Source organism: Triticum aestivum, chromosome 1D (genome assembly GCF_018294505.1).
Source record: "Triticum aestivum cultivar Chinese Spring chromosome 1D, IWGSC CS RefSeq v2.1, whole genome shotgun sequence".
In the NCBI taxonomy this organism is placed as follows: Eukaryota; Viridiplantae; Streptophyta; class Magnoliopsida; order Poales; family Poaceae; genus Triticum; species Triticum aestivum.
Genome location: NC_057796.1, coordinates 24,532,507 through 24,546,318, shown reverse-complemented (window position 1 = coordinate 24,546,318; position 13,812 = coordinate 24,532,507). Strand labels below are relative to the sequence as shown.

Here is a 13,812-nt window from a genome sequence, read left to right as displayed (position 1 = left end):
ATGCTTTGTACAAGGTAACGACGCAAACACATCGCCTTTCTCAGGTATAATCCACTCGGATCAGACCTATGGTTTTCACACTGGAGCTCGAGACCAGGTACTTAAGAAGAACCATCAAATCGGAGTCAATCATGTGTTGTCGCCATCACTTTTCCGTAATCCCAACAGCTACATGCGCTGGACTAGAAATCCCACCACCGCTGTTGCACAAACATATTCTCTGTGTCAAGCCATCGTCCATTGACTGCATTTCACAACCGAAGGCAAACTGGTCACACTACACCATGACCAAAGTTTAGGGGCAATTAACTGCCTGGAATGATCCAGTATTGGAGGCAATTAACTGCCGGGAATGCTCTATTTGCCGGGCAAGACTATGTCAGTCAAGTTAACTGCCGGGAACGGTAGTTATAGACAGGCAGAATAACTGCCGGCCTCTTCGAGGTCAGCCCAATTGCCGCGAACTCTAGTTGAGGGCAAATGGGCTGCTGGTAACCAAGTTGGCGAGGATGGCCCAAGAAAACGCGCGCAGTCGTGGGAGAGCGAAAAATTAGAAGGCACTGGAAGCCCACGCGGCCTTATCTTTTCCCTTATCCACATATCTCCTCCGCCACTCTCCCTCCCTCCTCGTAAGCCGCCGCACTGCATCTCGCCTTCGAGGCCGGCAACCCTAGCGCCGCCGCCGACTCGCCCGCGTCAAGCGTCCTTGCCGCCCGCCCAGCCTATCGCCGCCGGCGGCTCACCCGCATCCTTGCCACCCCGCTTCCATCCCCTTCATCACCCTGCCGTCGCCCTCCCCATGCACGCCTCTACCCAGCACCGCCGCCCCCAAATCTTGTACTCGTAGAGCCGGACGCCACCAAATCTCGTACTCGCGCTGCCCCACCCACACTTCCGAGACACGCCGCCGCCAATCCCCATCCACACTGCACCGGCATCCCTCACCCTGAGCCGCCGCCTCCCATCCCCATCTCCTTCCACGCCGCACCAGCATCCCCAGTCCAGCGCCGCCACCCCATTCCCCAATCCCTATCCCCGCCCCTGCTTCGCCTCACAGTGCAGCCCGGTGTGACAGCTCCTCTGTTCGTTCGTGCTACCACCTGGTGCAACTGCCACTGCTGTTCGTCTGTTGCTGCTGCTCCTCTGTTCTGCCCTCTGCCACGGCTTCAACTTGTGTTCGTCAACTGAAGCAGCAGCAGCAGCAACAGCTAGCCTCAGTCGCACATAGAGGCTGCAACTGAGCTCTTTTCTTTTTTGGTCGGTCTTTACAGGTATGCATTTAAAGCCATGTTTTGTAAGATCATTCTCTATTGCGCTCTATCAAATTATCTAGCAAATTGTCACATTAGCCTTCAGATCTAGCAGCCTGGCATTGATATGCTCCAAATAACAGGTTTCTGACTAACTAGTAAGAGAAGATCTAAACCTTCTCATCTGTTTATGCAACAACAATATGCAAAGAGAATTTGCAGCAGATCATGCTTGCACATATAGAAAAGAATAAGCAACTGTTGGCAACAGAAATATACAACTCACAAAACCTCTATTGTGATCTCATAAATACTTAGTTATGTAAATTCCACAACAAGGAGTATAGTGCAGATGAAGTAATATACGACCTACATATGCCAGTATGCATGTCAGGATTAAAGGAATAAAACTGAAAATTAAACTTGTTACCAACATGTATGCCATATTCTGGTTAACCAAGTCCTAGGCCTTCCTGAAGGTAGTGTTAAGTAGGATGAGCTGCATGATGAACACACAGATAGAATAGGCTAACAAAAAATAGATATTGGATAGATAATTGCAGGATAATTGTTGATTATTCTTCACCCATGCTAATTATGTTTGGATGGTTTGCAGGTTAACCAGCCTAAACTGATCTTGAAAGACAAGTTTTGAGATCAAAGTTGGCAAGGGAAGAAGTATCAAGCTGCAACCATCAATAACCGAAGAAGTGCCCTTGCAGCCTTTTGTGAGTCTTATCATAACTGATAATTTGATTTTTATATATCACTGTGTGGTTTCTTTTGACTATATTTTGAATATCTCGTGATTTGTTTCTATCGTTACATGGTAATTGTTTGACTATATTTCGAATACTTGGAAGGTTGCTTTGGTTTGTAATTATGATTTCAATGCCTTGGTTCTGTAAAAAAAATACTGATTTGTGTTGGCTTGCAATATTTAGGCAAGGGTCGAAATTTAGTACAAGCAAACCATAATGGACAAGAGTTTCAAAATGATGAGGTTGAAGATGAGGACATATTTGAGGTACTTGATTTGATACCAGAAATGCTCCAAGATATAGGGCATGAATTCGGTTAAGTTGGGGACGATGGTGGGAATGATGGTGACCTAAGGGAAGATGGAAGTGATCTAAATATAGAGGCTTTTCACCAATTATTAGATGATGCAGATGCCAAACTTTATCCCGGGTGCACAAGCTTCTCAAAGCTACACTTTGTAGTTAGATTAATCCACACCAAATTTCTTGGGGTTGGAGTGATAAGAGTTTTAACATATTGCTAGAGCTGCTTAATAAGGCCTTTCCAGGGGACTCGCCGACCATGGTTCTCAATGTTCTGAAGTTGTAGCTAACATGGTGATGAAAAATGATGCTATTTTGCAATGCCCTTATGGGAATGTGAGGACCATGGCCAATGCTCTCGGGCGATCTATTGCATGACCTTGTAGATATTTTAAACTTCTTTCTAATCATGTCTATTTCAGCAATTGTAGGTTTCTCAAATTGCTTCCTGTTGATAATCCTATGTTTGCAGATTGGGGTGTTCGTAAAGTTATGCAGAAGCAACCATGGCAGCCCATAGCAGTTCCCACAGCTAGAAGGTATTGTATCTTCTTAGAATTTTGGAATATTATACTAAAGAAAAGATATGTTTCTCCTTTCACATACTGATGACTTATTATTTTTCTGAATGAAGCATGTGCTTGAAAGTAGGAACCTACAAGTTTCTTATTTCCTCCTTAGCAACTAGTACTTTTTTTGGTTTTCCCAGTAGATAAAAAATGTGCCTACTTTCAAACATATGCTTAAGTCCTTCTATTCTGAATCACAACCAGCAACTCTGTTTCTTGTTTCTTAAATAATTCTGCAGCTACTACTTAAACTTTCCACAGACATTTATGTGCCTGCAAACTCTTTTCCTGAAACCAAGTGCAAACTTAATCAGTGGGCTGTTCACTTGGTATACATTCTCATAACTATTGATGACTATCCCAAATTATTAGGGCCCCAATTTTGCACGTAATAGTAATCCTGACTCCTGACTAGTATTACTAGTGACTATCCTACTGGCTACTCAATAAACTTGACCAGTTACTAGCTTGGGGATCACCCTCAAGGCCTCAACCAACCATCTGGTTATTTACCCTAAAACCCATCTGTTTATTTAGTCGCCGTTTTTTCTGTAATATAGTTTCCTTTTCTGCAATTTCTTCTAGCACTAGAATGTATTACTTTTGAGTTACAGTGAAAATCACTTTTTGATAGAATGTAGTTATTCAAACAATTGCACTACCAACGTGATATATATTATAAAGTTTGCTTTCTAATTTTGAATGACATCGAGGGCCTAAGTTCTGATTTTGCACTTCGCCCCTGTTTTTGAATGTTTTGTTTACTTCACAGCAATCAAGAGAAATTATACTACACCAAAAGATGACAATTGGTATATATTTATAGTGATAGGTTACATTGATTTTCCTGATGATTCATACATAGTGCACAATCTGTTCATATGAGTACATCCACACATTCTTTCTATGCCTTGTGCAATCCAAAGTACAGGTTAACACACATGTGTCTTTTCGTTTGGATGAGTTGATTTTCTTTTTCAACCCATGCAACTTCTATGTTTGGAAGATGTGTTCTTCCGAGCTGATCTATTTGGCCATTACCTTTTTCTTTACAGGTCACCAGCATAATGCCTTTGCATTCACAAGTTTCAAGAGGTGTGTTTGGTGAGGCTAAAAGGATCTTCTGCTGGGATATGTTTCTACCTAAAACCTATTTTGCACTTTTTTCTATGATGTAATACTTTGACTTATGAACCTACAACTGTATGCATTTAGACCTGATGGATGGTTGTGCTTTTGGCTGTCCTGGACTTGTGAACCTATATATGTATGGATTATGTATGGATGGAGACTTGTGAATCTATGGATGATGGATTGCTCATAAGTATATGCATGCATGTGTGTTTTATATATACATGGCACAAAATGGACTTTAGATAATAGCTGTTGAAATACATGTATGGGAGACTTGTGTGGCTGCAGCGAACTCAAATCCAGGCAGAAGAGCTGCCGGGAAATCTTCTAACTGCCCTGAATTGTCAGCCTGCCGGGGAAGAGCAGTATGCCGGTAATAATTCTAACTGCCGGCAATGGTAGGAATATGAAGGGCAGAGCATCTGCCGGGGTTCACACTAACTGCCGGGAATTACTTTCCCCGACGGGACTTTCAAGGGCGGTTTGTAATTGCCGGCAAAAAACTTTCCCGGCAGTTTGACTGCCTCCAATGGCTACTTTTCCCGGCAGATGTTCTGACCCCTATTCTTTGGTCATGGTGTAGTGTCAAAGTGAGAATCACCAAAATCCACCAAGGAGCCTTCTGACTATAGCACACAACCTTGCGAGAACGAGCCGTCGACAGTAGGTACTCGATCTGGAGCGGCTAACACTCACAAAGACCCATCGGTGGCCACCGCAATCCACATCTCGAATGAGATAGCACTACCACAAGCCACAAACTGCCGCCCTTTCCTTGTGAACTGATATAAGGCCAGACCACCACACACATCTGAGGTGAGCGGCGTGTCCTAGCTGGCTCCCCTCAAGAGATCCCCATAGTGTAAGCTGTTGCGTGCTTTGCCGCTCCGCCTGGGAGCCATCGTGTCACCATGATCTACCGCCTGGAGAAGCCGTCGCACCGTCTGATACCATTTCACACACCTATGCTGCCTTCCTAGGGCTGACCCGGGCTTCACCCTATAGCAGTCGAGACGAGGAGGAGCGGTGGAAGGTAGTTGCAGCGGCTACGGTTTCTCCCTCGAGCCGCGGTGGGAGCGACTTCAGGGTGGTGTGGTTGTTAGGTAGGAGTTTTATCATTGTCTCTATAGTATACACGATACTGTGACAGAATCTTTTATTACTTATTGTGAAGTTCATCATCTAAGTTCAATATAGTTCAAACAGAAGAGATTGTTTTCCTATAAGGACATTAATCATAATCCAAGAGTTGTATAAAATTTGTGTCAAACTATAGATAAGATAGGACTAAAGTTGCAATGTTCAAAATGTACAACTAAATTTTTATTTGATAAATGCTTATATTCTTGAAAAATTAAAATGAAATATCAAGTATGTTATTAAGAAAAGTCTACTACAACAAGTTTTGCCCAGCTCCGGCGAGGGAGGGGCAATGACGGTGGTGCGCCTTCAGCTCGCTTCAGTGCTTGTAGTCACCGTTAGGTGGTCTACAGATCTGGATGTAATTTTTATTATTTCTGGTGTTCGTTGTCTGCCATGATTGAAGATCAATAGATTGGCAGTTTTCTCGCGTCGGTTGGGTGCACCTAATTTCAGATGTCACAACAAACACATGTAACACATTGGTTGATAGTTGATACTAATAATTGGTCCACGGTGAATTGATCAAAAGAAAGAAGGAGTTTGTCCACGCAAAAAGGCACATTTGACATCAACATTGGGAATTTAGATGAATAAAAGATGTTATCATTATTAAATACTGAGAACGAGCCTCTGATTTCATATTGTTTGCAACAAATAGTGAAACAAATAGGACTGATACACGGGTTGATAGTAGCACTACGGTCAAAATAGTGAATGCGATCGGGGGAAAGAAGGTTGAGGTTGTCCATGTAAAATAGTAAGAGGAAAGAGACCACAATTAACACCAACCTTGGGGCTTGTAAGTGCATCTAGTGCCCCTTAGTGATTTTGGTGTATTGAAGACTTATAGTTTAAGAGACTAATGAGTTTATGAGTGTACACAGGTCTATAAGTCTATGAGGAGTTTGATATTTACAGAGAAAGTCGACCCCTAAAAATGAAGTTCTTCGACTGAAGACTTCGGATTTCTGAAGACTTTGAAAGTGAAGAAATTGGTGTGACCTTGAAGACTTGGTATTCATTCGAGGAACATGAAGCGTGAAGACTTTTGTTTTCGTAGTTTCATTTTATCTTTCTTGAGTCATAGGAAACACCGTACTGTTAAAGGGGGTCGAGGAAATACTAAGGAAAAGTTTCCAAGTGATGCTCAACTCAAAATCCTACACCTACCAATCCCTTCGAGTGAAGCCATTGGAAATCTCATACAGTTCAGTCATATTCTTCAGTGACAGAGACGAAGTTCTTCTGGTCTCTGAGGAATTTGTTCTGACTGAGGAGTTAGGAATTTGCCAGTGCGGATTGCCTACACAGTGAGGAACATGATAGCCCTGAGGAATTTGATACTCAAATTTCCGACCGTTGCTGTGCTATGCGCCAGCTGTCCCAAAATATCTACCCACCAAACGGTCATATCATTGAAGGGCATTTATGTCTTATCATGTCGGGCTGCTCCCTAGGCTATAAATAACCGCCCCCCTACAACCACTAGCTGGTTGGCTGCTCCGAGAGAAACCGACACTTGTCATTTGAGAGCATCCCATCCTCCGAGGACTTTGAGCGAAAATCATCGAGTGAGGAAAAACCCAAACCCAAACACCTACAAACCCAAAGTGATTGAGCATCACTGAAGAGATTGATCCTGCGTGGATCCGACGCTTGTTACCTTTGAAGACTGTGCTTCTTCCAGACGGTTAGGTGTCATGGTCTAGAGCATCCAAGAGGAATTGTGGATCGCCGAGTGACCGAGTTTGTGAAGGTTCGGAAGTCACCTGAGGACTTACCACGAGTGATTGGGCGAGGTCTGTGTGACCTTAGCTCAAGGAGAATACGGTGAGGACTGTGTGTCCGGTACTGTGTGTCCTCAGGTTTAAATACCTAGCCGCTCCAACCAGATGTACAACTGAGACAACAGTTGGAACTGGTCTAACAAATCATTGTCTTCACCAAGCCTACTGGTTCTATTTCCTCAACTCTTTCATTTCCTCATTACTGTGTTGTATGCTTGTCATATCTGTGTTTGAAGACTTTGACTGAAGACTTTCTCAATTTCCTCAGTTCAATTTCTTCAGTCTGTTTGTCTTCATCCTGTGTTATCCTGTGTTTACGCTTTCAGTACTCTGTGCCTGTCTTCATTTCATCATGATGACCATGCTTGTGTTCTGTTATGTTTACTTCTGAGTACTTATTCCGCTGCAAGTAGTTCTTCGCTAAGGAATTTCCTCACCTGCAAATTCCTAAGTGAAGAATTCATAAAAATCGCCTATTCACCCCCTCTAGTCGATATAACGCACTTTCAATTGGTATCAGAGCAAGGTACTCCCTTGTTCTGTGTGATTTTGGTTTAACCGCCTAGAGTTTTAGTTATGTCGACCGCAGGTATGATCAAGGTCTCTGCTGGGTGTCCTACCTTCGATGGGATGGACTACCCCTACTGGAAGAATAAGATGCGAATGCATCTTGAGGCAATTGATAACGATCTCTGGTATGTTGTGGAAAATGGTGTTCCCTCAGTCACACCTTCTCTGAATGCTGCTGATGTGAAGAGATTCAAGCAACTCGACTCTCAAGCGAAGAATATCATATGTGGCCATCTGAGCAAAGGACAGTATGGAAGAGTGAGTGCTTTGGAAACTGCTAAACTTATCTGGGATAGGCTATCCAAAGTCAATGAAGGAGTCTCAACTCAGCGTGACTCTCGAGTTGATGTTCTTCGCAATCTCTTCAACCGCTTCAAAAGACTCGACAATGAAAATGTTCAACAAACCTTCGATCACCTCACTGACATCTCAAATGAGCTTAAAGCGCTTGGTGCCACTGACATCACCGACCATGAGGCGGTGAAGAAATTGTTGAGATCGCTTGATTCCTCATTTGATACTCTGGCATTGATGATACAAGAACGTGCTGATTACAAGTCACTTGATCCCGCTGATATCCTCGAGAGGCTAAATACTCATGAGTTCCAGCTTGCTGAAAAGAGAGACCTCTATGGTTCGAGCTATGGCAGATCACGTGCACTGAAGGCCAAGGCAGTTTCTGAGTCTAAAGATGAAGACTCTGGTAGCAGCCTTGGTGATCCTGAAGAACTGAGCCAGGAACTAGCACTGCTCGTGAAGAAATTTCAAAAGTTCTCAAGACGTGGTCGCTTTGGAAGATCCTCAAGGAGCAATGATTCCTCATCCAGTGACTACAAGAAGAGGCTTTGTCACAAATGCAAGAAACCTGGACACTACATTCAAGATTGTCCTCAGTGGGAAAAGGAATCAAAGAAGAAGAAATACAAGGATTACAGTTCTGACGATGTGAAGAAAAAGAAGAAATCCTCAAAATCTTCATCATCAAAATCGTCAAAGTCTTCATCTCACAAGAAGAGCAGCTCCAAGAAGGCTCGGGCATTCATTGGCAAGGAAATGGACTCTGAAGCTGAACCTGAGGAACATGAGGAAGAGGAGGCATCTGAGGAGTCCGAGTCTGGAGTAGCGAGTCTAGCTCTCACTACTGCATTCGTCAGCAAGTCTATCTTCAACTCTGAAGAAAATGGCTTCACCAACAAGGTTGATGAAGGCAATGATGAATACGCTCCCACCTATTGCTTCATGGCAAAGGGTGCCAAGGTACTCAAATATACCTCCTCTGAATCTAGTGAGAATGAATCTGATGAAAACCTCAAGCCCAGCTACTCTAAACTTGCTAAGATTGCTGTGAAACAACAAAGGGCTTTTGAAAAGGTTCAAAACATGCTAGACAAAAGTGATGATATGTTGGGTAAAGAAATGGATCACACTAAAACCTTGACTGAAAATCTTCAGAGACTTCAGACTAGGTTTGACAACCTTCAAGGTCATCATAACACTCTCTTATCTGATCATGAGAAGCTTTCTTATGAATTTCTTCAAAGAAAGCAAGATCTTGAGAAGTTAAGAGTGAGTTATGAAGATCTTCAGAAGGAGCGCGATTCATTACTTGCTCAACAAATCAACGCTTCTCAGGAAGAATTTGTTCCTCCATGTTTGAAATGCATTGAACGTGAATCTGCTAATTCTTCACCTGAATGTTCAAATGCTTCTAATGTTACAAATTCTTCACCTGCCTCTGCTGTCACTAATTCCTCATCTGAGGACATTGCTAGTATCACTGACGGTGCAGGGCTGAAGGAATTGTACATGACAGGCATGTACAAAAGCCTCAAAGGGCATCAGACTCTTTGTGATGTGCTTAAAAAGCAGATCCTCAACAGGAACCCTAGGAAAGAGGGTATTGCCTTTGAGAGGAAACTCAATGCTGATGGTACATATTGGAAGCCTGAGCAGTACCCCAAAACCTCATGGGTTGCTGCAAAGGGACCTCCAGTTGATCCATCTAATCTATCTGGCTTTACATGTGAATCTCCTCACTCTTCTGATGAGTCATTTGACTCCAACTATAAACTGTTCAAAAATCAGAATGGTGAAGTATTTGCTAGATATGTTGGCACTAACTGCAGGAACGGTTCCCCTATGAAGAAAATTTGGGTTCCCAAAAGGTGCCTTGAAAGTCTTCAGGTGAATGTCCTCATGACACCACCTGTGAAGAATAGGAACCCTAGATCAAATTCTTCATATGAACCAAATTCTTCATATGGATCCAAGTCCTCATACGGACCAAATTCCTCACGTGGATCAAATTCCTCAAAAGGATTAAAGTCCTCATATGAATATCATCGTGCTAACAACTCTGTTTCGCAGGGAAGAGCTAAGGGCTATGAATATGAGCATTATTCTTCTAATCATTATGTTCATAAGTCCTCGAAGAATTTCTCTGCTTATTCATATGCTTACCCTAACCCCTCTTATGTGAAACGAAATGGATTGGCTTCTATGCCACCTTTCTCGTATGGAGCTCGCAGAGTGATGAACTCTTTGCCACCCCTTCAGATGTGGGTGGTGAAGAAAAAGAACTAATCTCTTCTGCAGGGTCAGGTCTCCAGACGTGCGTGAACGTCTGAAGAATTTGTTGGAGACCTGAAAAGTGTCTGAAAGGACGCAGGCTAATCATGAAGAAATGAACTTTCATTTCTCACGTCCTCATACTGCTTTAACTGTTGCATTGCTTGATGAAATTGATCTGATGAATTGTGATGTCATATTCTTCACATATGAAGTATATGAAGTTCGTAAGCTGCACTAATTCATCTGCAGGATGATCGACCCAAAGCCATTGAGTGGGTCCTCGATAGTGGATGTACAAATCACATGACTGGTGACAAGAATCTATTGATGGATGCTCCCTTATCTCCATCTCATCTGAAGCATATCATCTTCGTTGACAAAGGCAAAAGTCAGGTATTGGGTCTAGGTAAGGTTGCGATCACAAAGGATCGACACATGGACAAAGTCATGCTTGTCGAATCCTTAGGATACAACCTCATGTCTGTCTCAATGCTTTGCGATCTTGATATGGTTGTTGTCTTTGGCAAGTATCATTGTGTTGTGGTTATGGAAGCTGACAATTCCAAAGTCTTCGAAGGCTTTAGGAGAGGAGACTTGTATATTGTTGATTTCTCTACAGGACTGCAACCAGCCGTGTGCCTACTTGCAAAAGCTTCAGAAGGCTGGCTATGGCATCGATGACTTGGTCATGCAGGCATGAGGAATTTGCACACGCTTGCGAAGAAGAAGCATATCATTGGCATTGAGAATGTCAAATTCCTCAAGGATCACTTGTGTGGAGCTTGTGAAGCTGGAAAGATGACCAAGGCCAAGCATCCAGCGAAGACTATCATGACTACCACTCGCCCATTTGAATTGCTTCACATGGATCTCTTCAGTCCTAATCATTACTCAGCAGTCACAAATGATGCATCTCTCTATGGCTTTGTTATTGTTGATGATTACTCTCGTTACACTTGGGTACATATTGTCACTTACAAACATGAAGTGCAGGAAGTCTTCAAACGATTTTCCTCAAGGGCTTCAACCAACTTTGGTGTGAAGATCAAGCACATCAGGAGTGACAATGGAACTGAGTTCAAGAACTCTGGTCTTGATGACTATCTTGATGAACTTGGTATTACTCATGAGTTATCTGCTCCTTATACTCCTCAGCAGAATGGCGTCGTGGAGCGCAAGAACAGAACTCTTGTTGAGATGGCTCGCACTATGCTTGATGAGTACAAGACGCCTCGTCACTTCTGGATTGAGGCAATTTATACTGCGTGCCACATCATCAACATGGTATATCTTCACAAATTCTTCAAGAAGACTGCCTATGAACTCCTCATTGACAAGAAACCCAATGTGAGTTATTTCAAAGTCTTCGGTGCTAAATGTTGGATTAGAGATCCTCATCACAATGCAAAATTTGCACCAAAAGCACATGAAGGTTTCATGCTTGGTTACGGAAAGGATTCGCACACCTACTGAGTCTTCAACAACGTTCTTGACAAGGTTGTTGAAACTGTAGATGTGCGGTTCGATGAAACTAATGGCTCGCAAAGAGAGCACCTACCTTCTGTGATAGATGAACCAACACCTGAGGAAACTATCAAGTTCAAGGCTACTGAGGATGTCATTCCTACCGAAGAATCTGCTGAAGAATTCATTCCAGAACATGAAGAACGTCGAGCTAATGCACCTGAAGAAAATGCTGAAGAAAATGGTGCTGTAGAAAATGCTGATCAAATTCCTCGACGACAACCTGCCCATCCTCGCGTTGCAAAAGAAGTGCAAGTTGAAAAGATCATCGATGACATTGAAGCACCAGGTCCTCTCACACGCTCAAAAGCTTCACATTTATCTAACTTTTTTGGGCACTATGCTTTTATTTCTATCACAGAGCCCACTAAGGTAGATGAAGCATTTCTGGAGCCCGAGTGGATTCAGGCCATGCAAGAAGAATTACATCAATTTGAGCTCAACAACGTCTGGGAACTGGTTAAACGTCCAGATCCTCGCAAGCACAATATCATTGGCACAAAGTGGATCTACCGCAACAAGCAAGATGAAAATGGCCTTGTGGTGAGGAATAAGGCACGACTAGTAGCTCAAGGCTACACACAGGTTGAAGGAATTGATTTCGATGAAACTTTTGCACCTGTTGCTAGACTTGAGGCTATTCGCATATTACTTGCTTATGCTAACCATCATGATATCACTTTATATCAAATGGATGTGAAAAGTGCATTCCTCAATGGTAAGCTTGAGGAAGAAGTATATGTTGCTCAACCCCCAGGTTTTGAAGATCCTAAGCATCCTGACAAAGTCTTCAGACTCAACAAGGCCCTCTATGACCTCAAGCAGGCCCCACGGGCGTGGTATGATACTTTGAAGGAATTCCTCATGAAGAAAGGCTTCAAACCCGGTTCACTCGACCCTACTCTTTTCACTAAATCTTATGATGGTGAACTGTTTGTGTGTCAAATATATGTTGATGATATTATCTTTGGCTGTACTGACCAACGTTATAGTGATGAATTTGCCTATATGATGAGTGAAGAATATCAAATGTCTATGATGGGAGAGTTGAAATTCTTCTTAGGTCTTCAAATTCGTCAACAGCGCAATGGCATATTCATATCTCAGGAGAAATACCTCAAGGATGTACTGAGGAGATTCGGCATGCAAGATTGCAAAGGTGTCAAAATTCCTATGCCCACAAATGGCCATCTGTGCACTGATGAAAATGGTATTGACTTCGATCATAAGGTATACCGCTCCATGATTGGTTCTTTATTGTACTTATGTGCATCTAGGCCAGATATAATGCTTAGTGTTTGCATGTGTGCCTGATTTCAAGCTACACCGAAGGAATCACACCATAAGGCTGTGAAGCATATTCTTCGATATCTAGCTCACACACCAACACTTGGATTATGGTACCCCAAGGGCTCAGCTTTTGATCTCATTGGATATTCTGACTCTGACTATGCTGGTGATCGTGTGGACCGCAAGTCAACATCTGGCACATGTCATTTCCTTGGACGATCCTTGGTCTGTTGGTCCTCGAAGAAACAGAACTGCGTATCACTGTCTACTGCTGAAACTGAGTACATTGCTGCTGGTTCTTGCTGTGCTCAATTGCTGTGGATGAAGCAAACTCTCAAGGACTATGGCGTCAACATGAAGAATGTGCCTCTCTTCTGTGACAATGAGAGTGCCATCAAGATTGCTCACAACCCAGTTCAGCACTCGAAGATAAAGCACATTTAGATTCGTCATCATTTTCTTCGTGATCATGTGTTGAAGGGCGACATTTCTATTGAGCATGTGAAGACTGAAGAACAGCTAGCCGATATCTTCACAAAGCCCTTGGATGAGAAGAGATTTAGCAAGTTGCAATGTGAGCTAAATATCTTAGAATCTTCGAATGTTCTTTGAAAAGGACACTCATCCTAACACTTATGCAAAGTTGATGACTTAGATGTGCAACACATGAAGAAACATTTTTCTTCAATCAATGAAGACTAACACTCTAAGTGTGAAGAAATTAACGAAGAATTTGATTCTCAGAACCCTACGACAATTGTACGCGGTGTCTGAAATCATCATTCTTATACGGTGGGTCACGCCACCACCAAAAGTTGAAAATCTTCAATTTGAGTTTTCCTCAGTTTTTGAAATTCCTCAGTTGTTCAGATTCTTCAACTTTGCATTGTCTTCACCTTTTCCGTCGTTT

The 13,812-nt window shown here is 42.8% G+C and overlaps 1 long non-coding RNA gene across 1 annotated transcript; it reads left to right on the top strand.

The window, feature by feature from the left end:
• Window positions 1-587: 587 nt before the first annotated feature.
• LOC123180043 (uncharacterized) lies at window positions 588-4,233 on the top strand. Its single transcript, XR_006490678.1, has 5 exons — window positions 588-1,271; window positions 1,867-1,978; window positions 2,195-2,277; window positions 2,787-2,853; window positions 3,939-4,233. It is a non-coding gene; the product is annotated as an uncharacterized lncRNA (long non-coding RNA).
• Window positions 4,234-13,812: the final 9,579 nt, after the last annotated feature.